At 47.1% G+C, this 6,089-nt stretch overlaps 1 long non-coding RNA gene across 1 annotated transcript in view; it reads left to right on the top strand.

The window, feature by feature from the left end:
- LOC106818983 overlaps positions 1–5,616 on the top strand; it is a 9,740-nt gene extending 4,124 nt beyond the window's left edge. Inside the window, exon 3 of the long non-coding RNA XR_001395326.1 lies at positions 5,605–5,616. This is a non-coding gene — a long non-coding RNA (uncharacterized LOC106818983). The remainder of the gene's footprint in view (positions 1–5,604) is intronic.
- Positions 5,617–6,089: the final 473 nt, after the last annotated feature.

The following is a 6,089-nucleotide window of genomic DNA, read 5'->3' as shown; positions in this document are numbered from 1 at the left end:
CACCGCCCGCGCACCAGCATATGCGCGCATTGCATATATCACTACAAACACGTACGGTGCGCGCACACTCACACTACGGCAATACGCACACACACGTTTACACGCAGCCCGGGCGCGCACTAAATTTTTCAACTTTGACGCGGTGTTGTGATTCGTCGAGTGTGTTCTTACGTGAGGTTGCGATGATTCATATGTAATACGTTTCGTTTTAGCTGTTTCTGATTAGGCTGCTTTTTGATTTCGCTCATCAGGCACTTGAAGCGGTCTCAATATAAAAAAATTAATGTAAATAACATAAAGCACTACATGTACCAAAGTCTTAACGTTTCTCTCGTCTATTTCGCCTAATAATCACGCTGTAAAGCGTCGCGGTCAATGGCTCATGCTGCTACACACAGAGAGTACACGCGCACGTCCGCGCTGTGCACAAAGCGAATCTAATAAGAGCATTAAATGAGACACTCCTCTTATATTTCGATGTGTGTTTGTTGCAGCGAGCGCGCCACGTGTCGGTGATAGCTTGATCTTACAACACATTAAGTGGTAAATAAACAGCGAAATGTACCAAAGTCTTACGTTTTCCTACTCTATATTTCGCCTATAATCACCTGTAAATGCCGGTCAATGGCTCATCGCTGTCTACACCACGATATACATCCGGCTACGTCCGCGCTGTGCATCAAAGTCAACAACATGAATCACAGAGATATTATAATGAGTAAGGCTGCTCTTATATCATGATTGTTTCTGACACATGGCGCGGACGTGCGTGTAAGCTTGTGTGTTTGCAGATAGCATTTGACCGCATTTACCGGTGAGTTATAGGCGAAATAGAGTATAGAAACATTAAGACTTTGGTACATTCGGTGTTTATTTAGCATTGCTTTTTATTGAGACGTTCCCATAGTGCCTATTGATTTCTTATCTGTCCAACCGAATTACTCAAATTATCGTATCATTTTTCAATTATACCCGGCGGCTGTTAAGAAAATGGAGCCCATGAAAAAAGGAGCCATGGAAAAAGCGGCAATAGCCGCTCCCGACATCATACGATGGCCAAACGACTCCCTAATAAACTCGTTATGTCGTACTATCTAGCGGCATTTAAATCGGCATTTGATGCTATACACCTTCCGATCCAAATAACATCTGATTTTGATTTCTTACAGCTCTAGCCATTAAAGTCCTTTTGCAGGCTATGCTGCGATTCGCTTCTCATGTTAAGCCATTTTCAATTTATCTTTTGAAAATCTTTCTTTTGTATATAAAGTCGCTATGCTCTTTCTTTATTTACGTGCGCGCCATATCTCATTATTATATTATGGAGTATGGCTATCGCGCTGTTCATCTTTCTCTCGTCTCTGCTCTCTTCTCGGTCTCGTCTCTCTCGCATCCGTCTCCTCTCTCTCTCTTTCTCTCTCTTCTCCCTACGATCTCATCTCTTCTCGTCTCTCATCTCTCTCTCTCTTGCCTTCCTTCCTCTCTCTGCTCGTCTCCTCACCTCTCTCTTCTCTCGTCTCTTTCTTTCTCTCTCCTCTTTCTCTCGTCGTCCCTCTCCCTCTCTCTCTCTCGGTCTCTCCCGTCTCCTCTTCCTCAGTTGGATCCTTCTCTCTCTCTCTCATCCCCCTCTCTCCGTCTCTTCTGCTCTCTGCCATTTCTCCTCTGCGTCTCTCTCGTCTCATTCTCTCTCGTCTCTCTCTCGCTCCTTCTCTCTCCTCGTTTCGTCTTCTCCTTCCTCTGTCTTCTCCTGACTGTCTCTACTCTGCTCTTCTCTCTGCTCTCTTCTCTCTTCTCTCTGTTTCTCCCCTCCCTACGTCCTCTACCTCTCATCTCTCCCGGCTGCTCTCTCTCGTCTCTCCCTTCCCCTCTCTCTTCTTCATCTATCTTCTCTATATTGCTCCCTCCTGCCTCGCCCTCTTCTCTCTCTCATATGCGGTTCAGCCCCACCCAAAACACACACACACACACACACACAACACACAGCACACACACACCCACAGCTCCAGGACACACAACACCACACACCACAAGCAACACACACACAAAGCCACCAACACAGTGCACGCACACACACCCACACACACCACACAACATCAGCACAGCACAACATCACACTCACACACACTACACGGACACACACACACACACGCACACAGCACACGCACACGCCTGGTCAACGCGCGAGCGGCGACACGAGCAGCACGCAGCACGCACACGCAAAGCGCACAGCACAAACTGCACACACGCAGGCACACACAGCACACACACGCACACACACCAACACAAACCAGGGCACGCACAGCACACACGATGCACCGACGCACACCTGCCACACGCACACGCACACGCACACGCACACGCACACGCACACGCACACGCACACGCACACACGCACACACGCACACACACATACACACACGCGCGCGAGCGCACACAATGATAATAAGATATGAATCTCTGAAAAAAACGTTTAACGTTTGCAACTGATTTAACGTTGATTTATTAAACCTACAAAATGCACATTACTTGACATTAATTCCGCTCCCGGTCCGCCCCACATATACATAAACGACACATTGTTTTTGTTTGGTTCCCCGTACCCTGGCGGAGACAGCGAAAACTAACTATTCTTCACGTGCAAGGAGCTACATAACCATATATAGGTATATGTAGCTCCTGGCTCACGTGATGCCCGCATGCTATCTAGAAATGTACAAGCATTTTTGCGTGCCTTCATGATCTCGCCGCCATATTGAATACAGCTGCATGCGAAGTATCACGAAGTTTTGCGTTAAAATGTAATTTCAACGCGTCCGCACTACTTATTACTGCCAGACACGCATTCGCAAAGGTAGGAAACCGCTATAACATTTTCTTAGGATTACGAAGAAGTGATACGACTATACCGTTAAACGTTGAAATACGGCCAAAGTAACAAATTTTGTTTCACCGAATTCAATCGCGACTCCCCCGCATTGCGCTCAGCTGTTAGGCTGTCGGCCGCTGTTCATTTCAAATCGTTGTATGCAAACTTTCCTGCTTCTTTTCGATTGGAATTTACATCACGTTGAGGTTCGATGTATAGGCTTGACGACGTAGTCTCTATTTTTATGAAATTAAAAAGATAAATGCGTGCGGTAACGCGACGAAGATCGGAGCCGCATTGCTAACTTCAAATGCCTCTATAACTATAGCTGATAGGGTCTATGTCTCCCTAGGCCTAGGTACTGCCGAAAAGTACCCTGGTTACGGTCCGGTATACCGGAACGTACCCTGGTAACTATCTGATATGGTTAGGGTTAGGATTAGGATTAGGGTTAGGGTTAGGGAGTAGGCGTAGGCGACTCCCTAGACTCGTTACTGGAGTAGGCGAGGTACGGTCCGGCATATTAGATAGTACCAGGGTACGTTCCGATATACCGGACCGTACCCAGGGTACGTTCCGGCTGTACCCAGGGAGACATAGACCCTGGCAGCCTAACTATACAGCAATGTAAACACACGTACACGGTACTATGCCGTAGATTTACATACGCAGTTAAAATCACGATCACTATAGTTCTATCGGAAGGCAATTGGACTAGGAGAAAAATTGACGTTAACCAGCGATGAACGGTGTTAGATGTAGCTCTAGAACTATAGCCCTTCGCTCTGCCAAGGCTCCTGTACATGTGGCAGAGCGAAGGGCTATAGCTCTAGAGCTAGAGGTGGTGAGGTAGCTTAGAGGGTGCTAATTGACTAGATGGTGGGAAGAAGAACTCATTGACAATTTACTATTGAACTGCATGCGATTTTACCCTATATGTTATCTCAGTCTTCGCAAAGTTTCTCCATATGTTTGGCACTTTGACCCATGGCTTAACTATAGGTCTGCATTAGTTACATTTAGTTTGTAATTTACGTGTGTGAAGTGTGTGATATAATGTATCATTCAGCGAAGCACGACGAGAGGCGAATAGTTGACACACACACACACACACACACACACACACACACACCACAGGCGGCGTCACTAGGTTTGGTGTCACACCGGTGGCGGTGAAAATCAATGGTGTCCACCTCCCATGGACCCTCCTCCCGTACCGAGACCATTAGCAGAATTCCTCTAGTATTGTGTTTTTGTCTAAATGAATCCCCCTGCTATTATTTCCCCCGGGTAAAGAGAGATTGTATTACTCTCTGTCAAAATCGTAATTCTCGTAAAAGTAAATTAACATAGTTTTAGCCTTGTAGGTATACTAATACAGTACATGTAAGCTGGGCTAGCTTATGAAAAATGTTTTTGATATTATAACTAACTACCTGAATATTTTTATAAAGAATAAAAATTTCTGCTGAAACACCGCACAGACAGTCAATGTTAGTAAAAGTTTTATAGACAGTCAATGTATTATTTACACCCCCTATGATGGGGCCCCTGACACACATGTGAACCACGTGAAGGACGTAAATGCGACGATAAGACGCCGCTGTTATGCAGCATACCCTGGTCGTCGACTGCACTACGATCTCACCACACCGATGGAGAACCTCGCTCGTTCTCACTCGGTATCCAGTCATGTACGGTATATAACTATGAGCAGATCGGTCGGTATACTTCCGGGGCTGGCGCTTGAAGAGACACTAATAGCAAAAGGAGATAATCGTTCATGCGGGTACCGATAAGTCGCGTCTTGACTTTTATCGGCAAAAATACATGGTACGTGGCTGAGGGCAGAGTGGTGGGGGGAGCAAAAAGGGGAGTGCGCGAGGAAGAGAGCAGAGAGAGAGAGTGAGTATGAAAAGAGAGAGCACGAGAGAGAAAACGAGAGAGAGTCTCTCTGTGTGTGTGCGTGTGTGTGTTTGTGCGCGTGGGTGTGTATGTGCATACGTGTGTGTGTGTAGTGTTTGTTTGCGTGTGTATTGTGTGTGTTCGTGTGTGTGTGTGTGTGTGTGTGTGTGTGTGAATGTGTGTGTGTGTGTATGTGTGTGGTGTGTGTGTGTGTGTGTGTGTGTGTGTGTGTGTGTGTGTGTGTGTGTGTGTGTGTGCGTGTGCGCGTGCGTGTGTGTGTGCGCGTGACCAAGCGTGTGCGAGTGATGTATAAATACTCTGCTGCGTTGCGCTATCAATCGTCTTCACTCATCTGTTTCGGTCGGAAAGCTGAAATATGCGCTCTCGCCGACATTTACTGTGAATTTCTTGCACATCGTATATTTTTTAACGCGCGCGGCTGCCAGCGAAAACGAACGAAGCCATCACGAGGCGAAACTTATTTCAATTCTGTTCAGGAATAGCGTCGTATATTGAATTACAGCGCTGAGTTCGTGGATCCTTCCCCCCCCCCCCCGTCTCTCTGCGCCTCTGCTCTCGCGCTCCTCTCCGCTTCTCGTCTCTCTCTCCCTTCTCAGATAGGAAGAGAGAGAGATAGAGATTAGAGAGAGTGGGGAGAGATATGATATATATATAGAAGAGAGAAAGAGAGAGTGAGAGAGAGAGCGGGGTAGAGGAGGAGTGAGAGTGAAAGAGAGAGAAAAAAAAGGGAGAGAAGGTGAGCGAGGAGAGAGAGGAGAGAGAGAAAGAAAGAAAGAGAGAGAGAGAAGAGAGGAAAGAGAAAAGAGAGAGAGAGAAAGAGAAGAGAAGAGAGAGAAACGATGGAGGGGAGAGAGAGACAGAGAGGGGAGAGGGGGAGAGAGAGAGAGAGAGAGAGAGAGAGAGAGAGAGAGAGATAGAGAGAAAGAGAGAAAGAGAGAGAGAGAGAGGGTAGAGAAGCATCAGAAGAGAGGGGCTGTACTGCGAGAGATGGTCTTGTGAACATCTCTCGGGGAGCGCGCCTGTTAGCCGCGCTCGGGCTCATCATAATGACGACTTCTATACCGCCGGGCGCTGTTCTAACGTGTAAGACAACGGTCGCCATTTAGAAAGGACGGGGCGGGGAGGAATGGGGCCGACCTGGCGGCATATAGGCAGGTTAATTACTGCAACGTGGCTGCGTTTAAATGCTTTTTTTACACCGCGCTCAGAGTTTTAATGGAGACTTGCGAGCCTGGAGAGGAATTTATGGCAAAGAAGGAACAGAGGAGGCTAGCTCGAGAGTAGTGAAAACCTGGCG

Source organism: Priapulus caudatus, unplaced genomic scaffold (genome assembly GCF_000485595.1).
Source record: "Priapulus caudatus unplaced genomic scaffold, Priapulus_caudatus-5.0.1 Scaffold2716, whole genome shotgun sequence".
Classification (NCBI taxonomy): Eukaryota; Metazoa; Priapulida; class Priapulimorpha; order Priapulimorphida; family Priapulidae; genus Priapulus; species Priapulus caudatus.
The sequence above is the reverse complement of the archived record's forward strand: the minus strand, read 5'-3'. Positions and strand labels throughout refer to the sequence as shown.